Genomic DNA, 19793 nt, shown 5'->3' with positions numbered 1-19793 from the left:
TGAACCATGGAAGACAATATGTAGTAAATAGCTTCTTACGTCGTAAGAAGCTGCCCTCTTTATTTTTTTATTTCCATTTTCCTTTCTCTTAGTTTTGTAACAGTAAATAACGTTGTCGTTGTTGGTGCTGTTGTCAGTGTGATAAAAATACAGAAACAACTGACAATACACAAAAACAAATTATTGTCCAAGACAGTTTTACACTTTGATTTGTCAACAACGAATTTACATGAAGGTCCGTCTCCATTGAACAAGCCCACTTTACACATTCAACAAAAACAAATTATTGTCCAAGACGGTTTTGCACTTTGTTTTGTAAATAGCACACGAAAGTCCTTCTCCATTGAACAAGCCCACTTTACACATTCAACAAAAACAAATTATTGTCCAAGACGGTTTTGCACTTTGTTTTGTAAATAGCACATGGAAGTCCTTCTCCATTGAACCAGCACACTTTAGACATTCGACTCCGGGATGTTTTCATCCCACACTACAGGATCGATTTGGATTCGTGTCTCAGGACATGTACTGAAAACGAAATAGAGAACAGAAAATAAGATTCAAGATTTGCCCAAGCCATGTGATAACAATGAAGAGTGATGCATCTAAATACAGTAGGATCTCAATTTCTTGAACCTCCAGGAGAAACAAAAATTGCTTCGATAAATCTCTTGGTGTAAAGTATTACAGAGAAGTACTATCCAAGGGAGTTTCGAGAAGCCGTGGGCCCGAGAAATCGGGATTCTATAGCATAAAGAAATAAGTAAACTAGACAATTGTCAAACTGACATCAGGAATATCTATCCAGGGCCGGGTTGTTCAAAATCCGATACCGTATTTATTTCATTAGGCGTCCTGGACGCTTATTAAATTTTTGGACCTTGAGAGTGGGCGCTTATTCGAGGCTGGGCGCTTATTAAATTTTCACCATTTTTAGCAAGTAGTTAGTTTATTTTGCAACAAAACAATGAATAATAATTAAACGTGAAGATGTACCAAAGCAAAACTCTACCGTACTGTTCATTAAAAGTTTTTGTAAAATACTAAGAAAACTCGGTCTTTGCGGAAGTCTCTTAGTACTACTAAGTTAATTCATTCGCAATTTTAATAATAATCAATACTAATCTTATGAGGCAGGTGGTGGTTGGGCGCTTAATCGAAAAAATACAATAACAATAACTCAGAATCAAATGTTGATAGAGGATTCAATTTCTCTTGTATAAGTGCATTAGCGAATTGTCGGAAGAAATAATTTAAGGGACACCCTGCGTTGGGCTAATTATTTAACATCCCATCCACGGTGGAGTATCAATACTTCTAGTTTCTTCATGCTTTAGAATCTAGAGTTAAATGAAGGCATCAACAACCAAGCTAGCTCCTCCGAATCCCTGAGCAATCAGAACGCGATAGCCATTGCCTGCGCCTTTTCCTTCCCCATCACCTTCCCTCGTCTCCTTCAGCTTTTCGTTCAACTTAAATTAAAGTTTATCTATAACTTACAAACGGCAGTAACTTACCTTTTGGGCCCAAGATTGTGTTGTTCGGCAACCATATTTAGATATGAGATATCTGGACGCACGGCTTTTCTTAATCGCTAGAAAAATGAAGAAAAGCAGATGTTACCTTTCCATTCAGGCCTCATAACTGTGGTCAATAAATATACTGTGAAATCTGTTCTTTTGCCAGACATACTTAATAAGAAATGTTTCTACTTAATAGAGAACCGCTTTCATTTTTACCATGTTTTAAGAAATCAATTTGGCTAAACTAATTTATGATGCCAATCTTATAAAACTACAAAAAGAATATCGGACCGCTCAGGAACCAATCAGATTCCTCCTTTTCATGAATGATCAGTTTGCAGATTTATAAATGCGCATTATGGTGCTTTAGGGCCTTAAAGATTATAACTTAATTGCCATACCTCTCTAAAGGATCCCTTTGGATGGACTATTCCAAAGATCGCTCCAATCGGAATCGCCAGAAATGACAAAAGAGCCAATAACCACGCAACAGCTTGTGCCCAGTCGGGGTAAACGTTTCCATCGAAGCTAATCTTCTTCCATTGTGAAAGGCTACCAAGGAAGGTAAACTGTTGAAGAAAACGAAAAAAAAAAAAAATTCTATAAAACGCGTGTGCTGACTGACTTAAGAGAGTTTTCCTCTTTCAACAACAATTTTGACAATTTCAAATTTAACTGCGACATATGGTTACGAGACGACAGTTTGTTAGTCATAAACTCATTGTTAGTTTGCTACATAAGTGCTACCCGATGGGAAAGAATTTACAATGATGAACATCATCGAACATGATTCTTTTCCACTGAGTTACTAACATTTCCCAGGAAACGGACTTAGTTCACATTCTTAGGAAGTTTAACGTTACCCATTTTAATGGTCAGAAATTTTTAATCATGATATTAATATAACACGTTTGCTGACTGGCTTGAAAACGTGCCTCATGAGGCGGTTTATCTATCAACTCTGTTCAAACGACTGTAATTTCTCCTGCCGTGGGAAAATTTCGTAGAGATCGGAGGTTGTGACTCGATTTTAAATTTTTTGTGCAGAAGTACAGCACTTCGCCGTTGTAGCCAAAAACACATGTAGTCGTCCCAGAGGGGTAATGTATATATCTTTTTTTCTACTTTTACGACAGACCGAATCTAAACCAAACATTTATTTGTTGGTTTAGGCTTTATCGCTACGAACAACATCAAATTCAGGATTGGCAAAGACGAAAACTGACCTCGTGTACGGTGAATATATATTATCACATGTACTATCCGGGCACTTTAAAATAAACTTATATGCCCTTTGTGTACGATTTACGGTCTTACCATTCCAACTATAGGTGTTATGTACTTCCAACATATTATAAAATACATGTTGGGTTTCTTCCCAATCATCGATTTGATATTTTCGCAGAACTTATCCACACCTGTAAAAAGTAGAAATTTAAAAGTTAATGTTCTTTCAAAAGATAAGAAAATACAAAAATTGTCCTGATTTCTTTCAGAAACATTTTGTGTCCGCAACAAATGTTTTCCCCATTTCCTCGCCCAAGAAATCATAATGAGCTACGATGTCTCCTCGTTAACAACCTCCTTAAATTGAAGTTATTAGAATTTGATTTGATTTGATCCTTCCCTTATACCTTCCTTTATTCAGCATTGCTTTCAATTGCAGAAAAATGCTTTAAACATTTTCTGCATAAAATTGACTAGGTGTGCAGGGTTTATTAGAGTTAGACCCAATAGACCAATTAAAAATGTCGCGTGTTTTTTCTTTTAATGGAACTCAAGGTGGCGGCCACACACAAAAAAAATTTTATTGCATTTGTGACGTCATGCGTTTTTAAACCTAATCATTATACCATTGTAAAAATATTTCTCCAGTGGTTCTTGCCAAATGTTACTACCTACCATATCCCCAACTGACGGCTACAGCCTCAAAGGCGGCTTATCTTTGATGTTTGTGGTTCTAAACATCAAAGATAAGCCGCCACTTTGGCTGTCAAATATACTTAAAACGTATATTCCACCCTGTTGAGGATAAAAATACAAGTGCAATTAAAAAAACAAGAATCCTTTCGAGCCAACTGTTTACTACCTACCATATCCCCAACTGACAGCTACAGCCTCAAAAATAACCACAGAAATCAGGAATATACCGCCACTTTGGCTGTCAAATATGCTTAAAACGTATATTCCACCCTGTTGAGGATAAAAATACAAATGAAATCAAAAAACAAGAATCCACACAGCATTACAACTAACATTGAGGGAATTGGAATTGATGAAAATGACGAGTTTGATGAATAGTCAACTTACTGGCTTCTCCATGAGAGAAGAAAAGAGTGAAAAAATGTCACTTTCTACCAATTTATCTTTTTATTAAACTATTTTGTGTCAGTCATAATACTTAAATCGTGGCAAACTAAAACATCCGTGTGTAAGATGACAAACGACGATCAGTTCGCACTCACAAGGAGCGCATGCTAGGTTAAGTATATATACTTGAACCCGTTGATCATGTTGATACGAGCAAATATTCCCCGAGGGGTCTACATACCTGGGTGACGCAAGACAGTCCGATAACATATTGCAAGATGCAAAGAAAAAGTAGACACAATCCCTTGTAGGGTCGAAGTTTGTTAAAGCTGTCCATGAGAGCAGCCATGATTGTTTCCGTGAAGACAAACTGAATGGTGAAAAGTGTAGAAAATATTACAGTAAATATAAATCAGCACAAAATAACTGCAAGGTTATATTGTTATCAATCAGTCATTCAATCAATCAATCAGTCAAGCAATCAATTAGTCAATCAATTGATCAAACAGTCAATTAGTCAGCAAGTCAATCAATAAATCAAGTAACTCTGATTCTCACGTCAGAGCAAACTTAGACGGCAAAGTTCAGCTTGTGAGCAAGTTGACTTATGGTGTTACTAACCTGGCTTCCCATTCCGATAGTAAACAGCATAAAGAAGAAGATGACCGCCCAAACTGAAGCAGCAGGCATTTGAGCAATGCCTTCAGGATACGCCACGAATCCAAGTCCAGGTCCTACAAGTTAACAAAGGAAAGCGTTTGAAAAAAGAAATAGAAAAACATTCTCTAGTAGAAGCATTTTTTAAAAGAAGCAAAGCCCTTTGATGACTTCCCTTTAAATTGCAACCGGCTCAGAGGAAAAGGACCTCAGAGGAAAATGACCTTTTTTATGCAAAACACACAAAGATTGCTCCGTTACATTACTTACCGGAAGAGACCACAGCTGACACCTCCTTATTAAGTGAATGAGCCATAAACCCAATCACACTGAAAATTACAAATCCTCCGAAGAAGCTGGTCAGACAGTTAATTGTCGCTACAACAACAGCGTCCCTGAGAAAATAAGTAACATACACCATGAAATATTCCAGTATTGGCCTGCTTGACAGGTATTTGTAACAGGTTGAACCGGTGAAATTCTATGTAATGGCTTAGCCTCACAGACATCCGTGTATTCTCTCTGATTGGTTGTTACTTGCACGTGAGAATTCAAAACCAAACTGCATGGACCTTTGAAGGGCTACGTCATCATTTTGGAATTTTTCAGCACGAATCACCCAGACCTCTCTCGAGATCAGGACAAGAACTTCTCGTGAGCGAGCGACAAACAAGGAATGAGCATGGCACCTACCTTTCACAGTTGTTGTGAAATTGATTGTAGCTGGCAAAAGTGACAAGTCCTCCGAGACCGACACTAAGGGAGAAAAAGATCTGCGAGGCAGCATCAATCCATACCTAAATGAGTTAAATGGGATATGAGAAAATGTCCAAAGTAAGTTACTTTTCTTATTCGTTTAGAAAATAACACAAAAGAAAAATTCTTACAATATTACAGCACTATTAACAAGATACTACTTAAGCCTGGTCTTCACTAGCGAAGCAAGCACAAGCGCGATCACGAAAAAAGGACAAATTTTAATCCTTTGTGCTTGTGCTTGCCGCAAGCACAAGCACAAGCATCCAAATGCAATGCGCTTGTGCTTTTGCTTGAGTCGAAGCCGTTTTCACGAAGAAATAAGAGCTGTTATCCTTGCGCTTTTGCTTGCGTTTGTGCGTCGCTAGTGAAAACCAGGCTTTACAATACACCTGTCCAGCCATATGTGACCAGACAGGAACGCAAGAAAACAAAATGGAAGGAGATCTGTTGCGCATGCGGTTACCTTGCCAGAAGACTTGATTCCCTTGTAAAGACAACAGAAAACAGCCGTCAAAGCTGTGTTCTTGTGTCTTTATAAAGGAATCAAGCATCAATTCAAACCTAAGTAGGACATTAGTAATTGTTCAACGTAAGTTACTTTTCTTATTAATTAAATTGGTAAATGGTTTTTAAAAACCTTTACATAATTCATCCAACCTGTGGCTCCAAAAGTTTGTTGAAGTCAGGTTTAAGGTAGAATATGATTCCGTTGACTGCGCCAGGCAAAGTGGCCCCCCGGACAAGCAGAGCAAGAAGTACAATATACGGAAATATGGCAGTGAAATACGCAACCTATGAACAGAACGGGAGAAGGCGATAAGCTTTTTATACACTGGAAAAGTTGAAAATTTACATGCACATGTAAATTACGATTTACAAAATGTAAATCTTATTTACATTCTTTGTAAATTAAAATTTACATGTTGGAGTTTTGTAAAACAAAATTTACATGAAATTTACAGTCTTCAACGGATCATGTAAATGTATTGTAAAAAGTGATTTACATGGTCCTTTATTACAACGCTAATTGTAAGAACATGTAAAAAACATGTCAAATGTATTAACCACTTTTACAGTTTCTTTCTTTGTAAAAAACATGTAAATTTCTTTACTAAATCATGTAAAGAACATGGAAAATTGACAAAGGGGCGCCGTTCGGAAACAGGTAAAAACCATGGAAATTGACAAAGGGGGCCTGTTTGGAAACATGTAAAAACCATGGAAATTGACAAAGGGGGCCTGGTTGGAAACATGTAAAAACCATGGAAATTGACAAAGGGGGCCTGTTTGGAAACATGTAAAAACCATGGAAATTAACAAAGGGGGCCTGTTTGGAAACATGTAAAAAACATGGAAATTGACAAAGGGGGCCTGTTTGGAAACATGTAAATACCCTGGAAATCGACAAAGGGGGCCTGTTTGGAAACATGTAAAAAACATGGAAATTGACAAAGGGGGCCTGTCTGGAAACATGTAAAAACCCTGGAAATTGACAAAGGGGGCTGTTTGAAAACATGTGAACATGAGCTTTTAATTCATGATGTAACCCACCAAATAACTTTCGCGTGCATTCATTAGTTAGACAGAACGCATCACGTGGTACGAAATTAAACGACGAAGAAGAAATCGGAGGGATTTAAGAAAGAATAAAATAAATATTTCCCCTTCCGGCTTGCTGGAGGATAATACTCCTTGCCTGAAAGATTATCCTCAAAATTTCACAGTTGCCTTTGAAGCTTAGTCAACTGTTCATTTTTTCAGCCAAGGGCATTATCCTCCAATATGCAACCGCCTGAATGGGTTTTTATTATTTACTAATTATCTAGATGAACGAAGCGCAAGACGAAATTAAGCGACTGATATCAGTTTTAACATAACTCATTACAAAAGCTCTTAGTCACAAATCTTTTACTAATATCAAAAAGTAAACAGATTATAAATAAAAACCTTTTGATGCAGAAAACGAAGGCGACTATGACTTCGTCTATCAATATTTTAAACAATCTGGAGCAGTGGGGGGAAAACGCTAGCGTCCATCAGTTTGGCTTATATATTTTTCGAGACATGCGTTTTGGTTTTCTTTATATTATAGACAAGGAAATTTTGCACGCGAACGGCGGTAAAATTGGTCGTTTGCCGTGTTTGACCTGGTCGAGAGGTAAGGCCGAGAAGCACTGGCGCGAACGAAAATTAATCCCGGCGTCCTCTCTGGTACTTTTTGGCGCTCGGTTCAACGGTTCGAAGATCGATCATTGAGAGGCCTTTTCTCTCGCTAAAAAGGGCAATTTTCCTCTCTTTAAGACCTTATTACTTCCAAATTAGCTGCATGGAGCCTTCTTTCACCGGATCTCCAATCAATACGCCTGTTTTAGCCAAGTTTCTTTCCAAGGTAAGCTTATATATGACCGTTCAAATCATGTTTTGGTTGATTTCCTCTATGTACTAAGCTTCTAGGTGAGATTGGTTTTAATATTTTAATAGAAGTTCAAAATGTAAAATTTCGTGTTTGTTCTTGCACTTCATACGTATAATTCAGCACTTCTTAAACATGAAGTTATTGTTAGAATAAATTGAATAATTGCGTGTGCATGTAGAGATGTCAACACAAGACTGTTCAACATGTTTTATTTAAAATATAAGCTTATATAATTTAAGAGTGCAAGGCTTATTTATTCATGTTATTGTATGTATTTATTCATGTTATTGTATGTTGCCGATTTGCAACAGTTTAAACTCAGTGAGGCTTTCAACTGGCAAATTATAAAGCAAACTAAAACAGCTTTAAAATTATCACCCAAAGTATTTAGCAGTATTTATCAATGTTATCTACATAGTACTCCTGGCATATCAAACTCATTCGATTGGTTTTGTTAGTCGAAAAAAATCGAACTTCTATTTTGCTGTGAGTTCGATTATTCCCAGGGTAACCAATCGACTGTTCGGTAATCGAACTCAATCGAACACCAATTGTTTGATTGGGTTCGGTAATCGTACATAATCAAACTCACAATAAAATTTGGTCAATCGAACTCAATCGAAAGTTTGATTACCGAACTCCTGTTTGTTTATACTGCGTATATATTTATTTATACTGTGTACATATCGATTGATTTCAAGAGCTACAGCTGGGGCAGTAGAACAACGTACTCGTCCGAAACTGAAGTCAATTTTGCATGCAAGTTTTTTGCTTATTACGATGATTTTGGTCTTAAGAAAAAAAAATATTTTACTTGTTCACTTATTATTGTTGTCATCCATGTTGATAGTAAGCACTTCCTCCAATGTAATTATGCTGGAAATTGCTCTTCTCCTGTCAATGTCGCTTTTGGCCGCCCTCGAGGGCTAAGACAGACTGATGGCGGCAGCGTTTTGGCTCCCTATAATGATTCTTCACATATTGAACACACTGATTGCCTGTGTTGCAGTGAATGAAATGGTGCAACTTCTGTTTGAGTGTAACGGTAAAAACTGCAGGGCAGAAACCATATCCTTCCTTCTAATATAGAAATGTAAACAATAGTGCATTTCAGTTATTTTACCGTCCTTCTGTTCTCTTCTACCAAATATATTTTACTAAACATTGACATTCAGTTCGATATTTGGGAATGGACGTTTTTATATTTATTCCATTCAATAAAAGTTGATTTTGATTAGTCCTGCGTGATTTACTTATCAAGAGAAAGATTCAGAACTAGATCAAACCCGATTGAGTTTGACTGTGTTTGATTATGTTCGATTGGTTCGAAAATCGGACGTACAGCAAAATAGATGTTTGATTTTGTTCGTTTACCAAACCCAATCGAATGATTGGTGTTCGATTGGGTTCGATTGATTTTTGGTTCAATTTCGTTGGATTGGATACCCCGGGGAACCAATCATACACAACCGAACACAACCAAACTCAATGTGATTCGACTTTGTTCGGAATCCATCTCTTGATAAGTAAAACATGCAGGACTAATTAAACCGAGTGTCAATGTTTGTTTATACATATTTTGTGTAAGAGAACGAAACAACAGTTAAATACTGATATATGCACTTTTGTTTACTTTTTTATAGTGGTGGGAAGGAAATGGTTTCTGCCTTGTAGTCACCATAAGACTCAAACAGAACATTTTTTTCTACTTAAACAGAACTTGCACCATTTCATTCACCGCAACATAGGCAGTAGTAAAAACAAAATAATAAATAAATAAAAAAACAACAACAACAAAACATAGGCAGTAGTGCACCATACAAAATGTCTGCATAATATACAAACAAGCAAGAGTTCGTAATCAAACATTCCATTTTGTTGAATGGACCAAATTTTAATTTTAGTACGGTTATGTGCAATTACCGTACCCAATCAACCATTGGTGTTCGATGGGGTTTGAATATGGAATGTTCAATTGGTTACGTCAGGAGTACTGAAGTGACTTTTTAATTGAGTCGGCAAATGACATTGAATTGTTTGGATGTGTTATTATTTTCAGATGAAAGGGTTGATAGCAAGAGTGGCATGTAAGTACAAGCCTCAATTTATGTCTCAATGACTAGCAGCTAATCAAAGTTTTAAATCCAATGTAGACTTAATGACCTGCAGTCAAAGGCTTTTTTCTGTAAGTCGAATAGCACTGCAGTAAGCCCAAATAGGACTGAGGTTAGCCGAAATAACAACCTGGTTAACCTCAATACAGTGGAACCCCGATATAACTATCTTCGATATTCCCGATATAACGATGAATATGTTATGTCCCGGCAAGAATAAAATGTATAGGACAGCACCCTGACATAATGATTCCTTGATATATACTACTTATTAACCGAGAGTGAGGTCATTACAGGGGAATCTCAGACCGAGGCCTTGATGTATTGACCGAGCGATAGCGAGGTCAATACATCAAGGCCGAGGTCTGAGATTGCCCTGTAATGACCGAACGGACGAGGTTAATAAGTTATTTATTATATGGCCTTTTAGCGTTATTCTAACTGAAATATCTAAAAAACACCGAGGTGAAACTCGCTCTCGCTCTCTGTGGCTCTCTTCGTCGCTCATACTAAAGAAGTATCGTATGCTAATATTTTTCTTTTAGTTGTTGAAAAGATAGTTACATTTTGTCGGTATTTATTGTCGTTCTCGCAAATGCGCTAGTAGCTTTTACTGACAACTCAAAAAACCATATAAAAACCGCCGAGCCGAGAAAATTTTTCATAATGCCCGGTCATTACAAGAAAATAATGCCCGCTCAGCAGCCAATCAGAGCGCGCGCACTATTGTAGCCATATAATAAAACGATATAATTTTACTGCCCCCTTGGCATATCGTTATATCGGGGTTACACTGTACATGTAGCACTATTGTTAGCCTTAATAGCATTGCACTTACAATGTAGCCTAAATAGCACTCACGTTGGCCTTAACAGCACTTTGTGTGGCCCTAAATTTTAAAACTCTGGTTAGCATGTTTATGGTTAGCCTTAAAATAATTAATAGTGGTAATGGTAACATAAAGTGTACTTTAAAAATTCTGACAGTTGGCAGCTGGCCACTGTGGTACAGTGGTCATGAGTATAGCTTACCATGCAATCAACTTTATAGGAAATTTGCTACATGTACATTTACAGCTGGTCTAGTACAAATTCCTACATGTCCAAATGTGCGTTGTAGAGTGCTTAAAAAATACATGTTCAATTGTACATGTGCATATTTGTTTGAATTTTGTGATACCATAAGGTCTTTTATTCTTGTGTAAAGTTTATATTTGAGTGCAACCAGTGGACTGCAAAACTCTACTTCTCGCGTCCTTGACAACAACTGGATGGCAATGTACATGGAGCAATGTCTGCATGTAAAAAATTACTTTCAGTCAGCTGTTCTCAAGGTCAGCCCTCCCAGTTATCTTGAAGTCCCTAATGTGCAGGTTCAGAAGTGATGATGTTGTGGTTTCAACTCTTTGTTGGCTTTAATTTTTGCAAACCAGTTTTGATTTTTATTTTCTTTTGTTTCAGATAATATTAAGAAATGAGACAGTGGAAAGTTTGAAATTTTTTTAACCACAACATTGATCTAACCAGAATGTCATTCCTAATGATTCTTTATAATTTGTTGTTAGGTTAAAGAAGGCTCTACCACTTTCACTGATGAAGTCTTGTACATGATATACAAATACTAAAAAGGTGGCAATAACCAGAGGTGGTTAAGGTGTAAAATCGTTTCACCTCGGGGTCAGTATCAAGTCTGTACCATCACAATGAAGCATCTTGCTGAATGTTCAGTTGGTGTACATACATGTACATGTTGTGTGGTTTTCTGGTGGAAATTTATTCCATCACTTTTGTTCTACTTTTGTACAAATTATTTGAATTCATGGCAGTTTTCAAATAGGACCATGTTAACAAAGCCTGACAATTACAGTGATAAATGTGTTAAGTGAACCTAGGCTGGTCAGTGTTCGAAATCATTATTCAAGAGGTTCTACTATGGTTATTTGATGCCATAGCTTTTTTATCAATTGTAGTGCTATAACCATTTGCCAAATAACCACTGTTAAAGGTAAAGAATTATTCTACATCAGTGTCAGTCTTAGTTCTGTACTTTCACAATGAAGTGTTTATTCGATTAAGCGCCCAACCTCGAATAAGCGCCCACCTCGAATAAGCGCTTACTCTGTAGGTAGGAAAAGTTAAAAATAAGGTCTTGTAAATGTACAACAAGAGCGACCGAGCAAAGATGAAAATCAGCTTTTGTACAATTTAAATTCAAGGCATTTTTTTGGGACAATTTTAACATAGCTTAGCAATGAATGGTGTTTGAACTTACCCTGCGGGAAGGCTCACCTTGGGGCACGAAATATACTTTGGGGCACTCACGACTGGCGGGCACAGCAATATGGTGGGGAGGAGACTGGTGAAGAGGCACAGGTAAATTTCATATCTCAATGAATGTTATATCTTGTCAACATTCCTGTCAAACTTCTACTTTCTTTGAAATTAAATTGGCTTGTCAGTATTCCTGCGGTTTTCGGGGTGGGAGTGAAAAATTAGCAGAGGTTGATGCAGGTTCACTCGCGGCTTTGCCACGTAAATGTCGTTCTTGTGCGTGCTCTAAGGTGAGCCTACTCGCAGGCTAGTGTGAGCTTGGCTGTTCAGTGTTCAAAATCATTGTGCAAAAGGTTGTGCAATGTTTATTATTCGTTTGATTTCATAGTTTTATGATATGGAAGGGTTGTGGTAGTAACTGAAGGGCTGAATGCAAAATCATGTGCCAAACATTACATGAATTGAAGCAAAAGAAAAACATTCAACAAAAATTTAATCTTGAAATACCATGGTTTCATTTCCAACCCTTCAGTTACTGTAAAGTATATTTTATGCGGTTATTCAAAAAGACCATTTACGCCTATTAATAAAAGTGATCAATATCTTACCCATAGTATAACTTTAAAAGGCTCATTTTCATCCTACAATACATGTCTTTCATGATATGGTACATTTTCATACATATGCTAAGCTATTGCATAATTCTGTTATTGAGTGCATGAAGACACTTCAGTAGAGGAACATAGGATAAATCGGGGCACATGCCAAGCAAAATAGATTGGCTTTTTAAGAGAAAAGCAAACACCAGTGCAACATGCAGGATCAAAGTGGGCCTTTGCAATAGAGGAGTAGTATTATTACTATTTGGAAATGAAGTCACTGATATGTTATTAGACAGTTCTATCAATTAATCATGCATAAATTTATCTTAATCTTTATTGTTTTCCATAGTGATTACGTGAAGTTGAAATAATTGGTATCAGCAATTTTTGACCTAGTAAAACTGCTTTATTTGAACTGAAAAAACTATACAAAACTATACGATCTAAATCATTTTATTCTGAATGAAATGCTAGTTTTTATTATATTTATAAAGAATATTCCAAGCTATATATACATGCTTTATTGCAAGATACAGTACATGCAGACAAACTTTATTACTTATGGGGTATAAAATCATTTGTTTGTATTATTATTAACTGGAAAAATATATGCACTGACGTACTGAAAATGAATGTAGTTAGGATAGTATCAAGAAAAGGTTATAGACGAATAAAAGAAAACAGTGCCAGGCATTCTGTTCTTCATTTTAATTACAGGGGCTAGACAGGTCCCCTTTGTCAATTTCCATGTTTTTTACATTTTTCAAACAGGCCCCCTTTGTCGATTTCCAGGGTATTTACATGTTTCAATCAGGCCCCCTTTGTCAATTTACATGTTTCCAAACAGGCCCCCTTTGTCGATTTCCAGGGTATTTACATGTTTCAATCAGGCCCCCTTTGTCAATTTACATGTTTCCAAACAGGCCCCCTTTGTCAATTTCCATGGTTTTTACATGTTTCCAAACAGGCCCCCTTTGTCGATTTCCAGGGTATTTACATGTTTCAATCAGGCCCCCTTTGTCAATTTCCATGGTTTTTACATGTTTCCAAACAGGCCCCCTTTGTCGATTTCCAGGGTATTTACATGTTTCAATCAGGCCCCCTTTGTCAATTTACATGTTTCCAAACAGGCCCCCTTTGTCAATTTACATGGTTTTTACATGTTTCCAAACAGGCCCCCTTTGTCAATTTCCATGTTTTTTACATGTTCAGTCTATTTATAAGCATCAGGTATAAATGTTTTTACATGCTTTTTACAGGGTTGATCGGATAAATTGACATGTTATTTACATGGTCCGTGGTCTTTCGTTCGGGAAATTTACATGATGTTGTTGTGTTTTTACATGTTTTACTTCAAATATTTACATGTTTTGAGAAGAACATGTAAAAGGGTAAAAACTATGTAAATCATCCTTTACAGTGTCTTTACATGTTATTTACATGTTATTTACATACTATGTAAATTTTCAACTTTTCCAGTGATAGCATGAAAATCCAGCCCCAGTCACTTTTAAAATCAAAAGGTCCAAGCGCAAAAGGGCTATATATTTTTATGACATCCAATGCCTAGAAAAAAACGTGCTATTTGGCAAAATGAAGTTTCACGGCTGTTGATTTTCTGGGAAACATACAATATTTCTGGTATAACAATCCCGTTTCGTGGATTGTTCAGTTGTATTAGTGCATTGGTTCATCTACAAGTGGAGCGAAAAAATCCATCGCATAATGTGGCCAAACAGGAACGCAAGAAAACATAATTGGAGGAGATCTGTTGCGCATGCGTTTACCTTGCCAGAAGACTTGATTCCCTTATACAGACAACAAAAAACTGCAGTCCAAGCGAACAGCAGACAAATGGCCAGCGGCCACCGGATTTGACCTGGTTCATCAATGCCATTTGACATGGCGAGAATATAACGTCTGGCAACAAGAACATTAATTTAAACGGGTTAGTGGAAAACAAAATGTAACGAAGTTTCGGTGTTGATTTCCGTCAGCAAAGAATAGTCGGTTCTACGATCTGTGTTAGAAGAGATTTAACTGTCAAAACAGAAAACACAAACAAACATAAACCAAACAAACTATAACATCAAACGATACTCACTCCCAAAATTCTTCACTAGGTGAGGTCAGCTTCACTGTTGAGCGGCAGTTAAGTGGCTGACCGATGGAAGTGGTGCAGTTGGATGTGAAATTGCCCCACGCCTCACTAAGAAAAGAATATAAAATTAAAAAGAGGGTTAGTTGACGTTTTACGCACTACAATTTAATGAAACCCTATCTAAGGATTCACACTGGGATCACAACGTCAAGAGGGACAAAAAGAATATCCTAAGGTGAGGACCTCACAAACCTTACCCTATCCCGCGACACAAACGTAAGGCCCCGATTAGAGTTAGAGGAATTATCACTTTTGCAAAAAAAAAAAATAAAGAAAAAATAGTGGATTATGATAAATATGGGGAAATAAATAAAAAAATTCAAGGATTAAAGAAGAAGGTAAAGAAATTAAAAATATCTAAAAGGGAAAGAGAATAAGAAAAAAATGGAAAAAACGAACCAGGTTACAGATTCAGATTCAGATTTTTTTACACTATTTACAAAAAATCATACACCATTTGTAGTACACTCATACACCAAGTCTCCGCATCAAAGCCTGGACTCTAAATGATTTCCCCACCTGACAAAATTTAAGTAAATTTTACCAGTCATGGAGTTCCTTTGTAGCAAGGTTAAAAATATTTATTAGCAGCATGTTCATGCAGGCGTCTTAGCATAGTTATTCCAATTTATGCAACTAAGTGTTATTTTACCTGCAAGTTGCAGTATTCCACTTGTTTCCACAAGACTTCCAGGGTACATCTGGAGCAAACGAGTTATACAAGTAGTAGATACTCCAGGAAATTACCACGTTATAATATATCGAAATTAACAATGATGTTATTACCATGGCAACTCCAAGTCCTGCAAAAGATGATAGCCGTTAGCACGATTCTGTTAAAGGAGATAAGTCATTGGGGCTCGTAACTCTTCTTAATTTGTTCTCGGCTAATTCTCTCATAACAATTGACTGCGAAAGGTAGGTAAGACTGTGAACTATTACAACGTAATCATATCATGGAGTCTCAGGTGAACTTAAGACTCTAGGATATGATCACGTTGTAATAATAGAAATCACAAGTGAAGTCATCACGACGGTGTCACTTCGAGACCTGTAACAGATCGACGGTTTCGTATTTTGACCCTGGTAGCACATCCTTGTTTATTTTCGGTTTGTTAGTACTTTTGTGGCATTTTTGTACCTTACAAAACTATTATTTTAAAGTTTCCATCAATTAAGTAACTAATTTTAACCACTGATCAAGAACACTCGGCAAGCAGTGTTACAGGAGTTACCGCAAGATTTCCAAGGTAGTTCAAGACAACACGATTGCGCTATGATCAGGTTGTATTAAAACGAAATCAAAAGTGATGTAATCACCACGGCCATTAAATGGCAATTTTAATTACATCGCTTTTGATTTCTTTTCAGCCGAGACTTGTAAAAAACTCTACAGTCAGTGACTGTGGAGCACATCTTTCTTAGCATTTAGTTCATAACTTTATCAGTTTTTATGATCTTTTCCTTCAGCTAAGTAAGTATTGCATTAAAGTGGTGTTACAGGAGTTACCGCAGGATTTCCAAGGCACTTCAACCAAATTTTGGCGTTCCCTGGAAATCAGAAGGTAACGACCGCTAAAGGTAGATAGGGCTTCACGCTATGATCACGTTGTAATAGATAGAAATCAAAAGTGACTGAAGTTATCATACGGCAATTCCGAGACCTCTAGAAGATGACAGTTTTGTATTTTTGACTTTGGTAGCACATCCTTGTTTATTTTTGGCTTACCATTAGTTTAAATGATGGTTTTCTTTTTCTGCCTATTGTTATCGGCAATGATTATGATTTTGAAAAGTTTTGAACAATTCATATAGTATCTGCTGGCCTTAAACCGACATTACAACACACGTGCTAAGTTGGCGCTACTGTACATTACATACCTTTAAGCACGGGGCAAACCACTGCCCAAGCTTCGACAGGACCGAGGCTCAGGTATTGTCCGAGCGCCAATTCGAGATAAAAAAGTGGAATTCCACACGTTATGAGCGTCAGGAAATAGGGGATAAGGAACGACGCTGTGGAGAAAAGATAGAACATATAAGGAAAAGTGAGAAAGACGGACTGGTTTTAAAATCAATGTTTTAAGCGAACGCTTTATAGAAAAAGATTTTAAACGATTCAAAGCTCTTCACATTTCTTGAACGAGTAAAAGAAGGCAATATCTCGCACAAAAAAACAATACGATCAACAATTCGACTACAAAAATCGATTAATTTTATTACTAATTTGCGCTATTTTGAGCATACATTTAATTTAGACAGTTAAATACAGATCAGCCATATGTCATCTCAACTGCATCCCTCGATGTCTAATGTCAAACAAATGTCAGAAATTGGTCAAAATTTGTGTCGAGTTAAAAAGGTACGGCTCTGTTTAAACATGTTAAAATATATCCTTTGTTCTTGTCACTCAGTTCAATCCATATGGGTCTTATTTTACTGAGGCTCAGGTATTGTCCGGGAGCCAGTTCAGAAAAGTGTCTTTTCTCCGGAGCATCTTTTCTAATTCCATATATAAAATATCTAGAAGTAGGAAAGACACTCTGGATAAAAGATATAAAATATTAGAAACTGTGAGAATGATGGGCCTGTTTTACGATCATTGCTTTGTGTTCATTGTTCTACATATAAGGACACGTGAATTGATTCCGGCAAAGCTCTTCACATTGCATGGCGCGCCATGCCTTTGTTAAGTGACCAAGTCTTTGATTAAATCAGTTACGACATAATAAATAACAATTAAAATAGTCAATTGTCAATGTTTAATTTTCTCATTCCTCGTTAATTCAATGCTGATTATGTAAGCTTTATTTGATCTTGCTACAGATTGGAATTCGTTGTGCTTGTCTCTGGTTGTATTTTTTCTGGTGCTTGCCGCTGTTTGCATGTTTATTCGTGCATACCGCAGACTTACATGTTTTCCAGCGCTTGCCTACGATTGAATGTTATTCCTCGTTTGCTGAAGTTTCTCCAGTTCGTATGTTTTTCGCCTTAAGTTTACCTTAATGTCAACACTATATTATTGTTACAAGAACGGAGCTGGACATATATGAAGATTCTGTTGTACGGCAAAGCGTGTAAACTTCTAAATTTTATAAAATTCATAGTAGAACAAATTTACAATAGGTAATGTTACCTGCCCGACGGCATAGCTGATGTGCAGCATGATAATTTATCACGAAAACTGGAACAAGAAAGAAGAGTTCATCATATGATAAATTCTGCTTTTTTGGTCCACTTTTCGTGCCGCTACTTGCTTTGCGTCGAGGAGTTCCGCTCCATTTTATAGCAACGGGATAAACCTTGTTCAATATCTTGGATTTTTGAACTCTTATTTGACTGAGACTTTATGGAATAATTCGACCTCTATTGTTTTGTACAAAACCGCTAAGTTAACTTCATATGGCGCGATCCATAAATCGTTATTTGAGCAAATTTAACTACGCGACCACACGCGCCACTAAAAACAATAACTGATTTTGTAAATCCAACCAAGATAATTTATTACCAAGTTTTTTAAACTCAGGACCCCTGCAACAGCCCGTAACAGGCGTCAAAAACTATCACTGACCACAAATCTATCCAACTACTAACCGCTTGAAAGTAACTGCTAACTATCGATCGCGTAATTTATGCGTGAAAAATATTCGTTATTTGAGCGAGCAATATATTAACCCTGGCGCGCGCGTCCATTTTCTTTCTTCTCAGCATTGCGCTTGCGCGCTTGGATTAGTTTTCCCGCCTTTGCCAACGCTTGGTTTTATTTTTCTTACATATCGTCAATTGAGTGTTTTTCTGCACTTGCAGAAATTGATGTTTTCCAGTGTTCGCTAGCATGGCTAGTGTTTGCTGCCAATTATTTTTTTTCCGCGTTTGCAAACGCATGGATTCTTTCCCGCGCTTAGCGCGTAATTCAGTATTAAACATATATTTTTATCTCCGAACATTTCTTTGGATTACTTGATTTCCTGTGCTTGCTATCATAATGGATAATTTCCGTCCTTTCGGCAGTCTCGTATTGTGCTTTCCAGAGCTTGGATGTTTTAGCGCACTTACCGTCGGTTGTTTATTTCGCGGCGATTCGCAAAACTGCGCAAGTCAAGTTCAAAAAAGCGAGAACTCTATATTTACCAAAATCTTTAACTACTTTTCTTTAACAGTGGAGCATGCGACTTCTATAAAAATTAACAAACGTCGTATTATTTACAGTAGACAAAGTTACCTCCACCATTTTTAAAACACAGATAGGGTAAATCGCCATATGTTGCCGAGTCCCACAGCATACCCAATGCATGACATAAGAAACTCAAGTTTCTGTCCCCATTTTTGGCGTTCCTCGCTCGTGTTCGCAGTCTCATCTACCGTTATAGTCACTGGACTAATTTTGTTTTTCCTCATCTTGAAGACAAGTTTAGCACTTTTTCTCTCGTCGAGCGACTCGACTTCCATCTCTGAATCAAGACGGCAAATGCAAATGACGTCACAAAGGCTAATGACATAAATATCTTTTGACGTCATAACGAGCTGCCTTATTAGGACAATTAAAACTGTGTAACGCCGCTGACAATGAGCTCAGTTTTAATTTTTTTTTCAGATGCTAAGAATATTACAAAAGTGCAGACGTTTTGGGACTGCTTTCTCTTCATCAATGAAATGGAATTAGGCCTTGAATGAAGCGCGCGTGTCGAATCATCCGGCGATTTAACTCAGGGCGGTTGTTTGGGAATATTCTGGACAGGAATAATACGTTCCGGCTATTCTGCTCCTGGGAGCAGAAATCCAAGTATACCGGAATAGAAAGAGCAGCCAAACGAACGCTAACTCGCATTATTCCAAGTATTCTTATTCCGGATTGATTCCAAACGAACGCGCCCTTAAAAGATGCATCTCCGAATTACCCGACTTCCGACGATAATTAAGAGAGGGTCCATATGAAATCCATGCAATATTAAAATTTGAGTCTACATCGACCCTCTCAGAT

At 37.1% G+C, this 19793-nt stretch overlaps 1 long non-coding RNA gene and 1 pseudogene across 2 annotated transcripts; one reads left to right on the top strand and one right to left on the bottom strand.

Moving 5' to 3' along the window:
• Positions 1 to 23: 23 nt before the first annotated feature.
• Positions 24 to 19454, bottom strand: LOC144637682 (sodium- and chloride-dependent GABA transporter 1-like; annotated as a pseudogene). The gene is made up of 15 exons (XR_013567755.1): positions 19035 to 19454; positions 16694 to 16828; positions 15465 to 15615; positions 14756 to 14860; positions 14439 to 14571; positions 5907 to 6041; positions 5184 to 5287; positions 4761 to 4885; positions 4455 to 4567; positions 4075 to 4203; positions 3617 to 3716; positions 2841 to 2941; positions 1925 to 2092; positions 1518 to 1594; positions 24 to 528 (listed from the first exon to the last, which is right to left on the bottom strand). The product of XR_013567755.1 is annotated as a sodium- and chloride-dependent GABA transporter 1-like (transcript).
• LOC144637696 (uncharacterized) lies at positions 7260 to 11745 on the top strand. Its single transcript, XR_013567764.1, has 3 exons — positions 7260 to 7638; positions 9725 to 9752; positions 11344 to 11745. It is a non-coding gene; the product is annotated as an uncharacterized LOC144637696 (long non-coding RNA).
• Positions 19455 to 19793: the final 339 nt, after the last annotated feature.

Source organism: Oculina patagonica, chromosome 14, assembly GCF_052425735.1.
Source record: "Oculina patagonica isolate OP01 chromosome 14, crgOcupat, whole genome shotgun sequence".
Taxonomy (NCBI): domain Eukaryota; kingdom Metazoa; phylum Cnidaria; class Anthozoa; order Scleractinia; family Oculinidae; genus Oculina; species Oculina patagonica.
The sequence above is the reverse complement of the archived record's forward strand: the minus strand, read 5'-3'. Positions and strand labels throughout refer to the sequence as shown.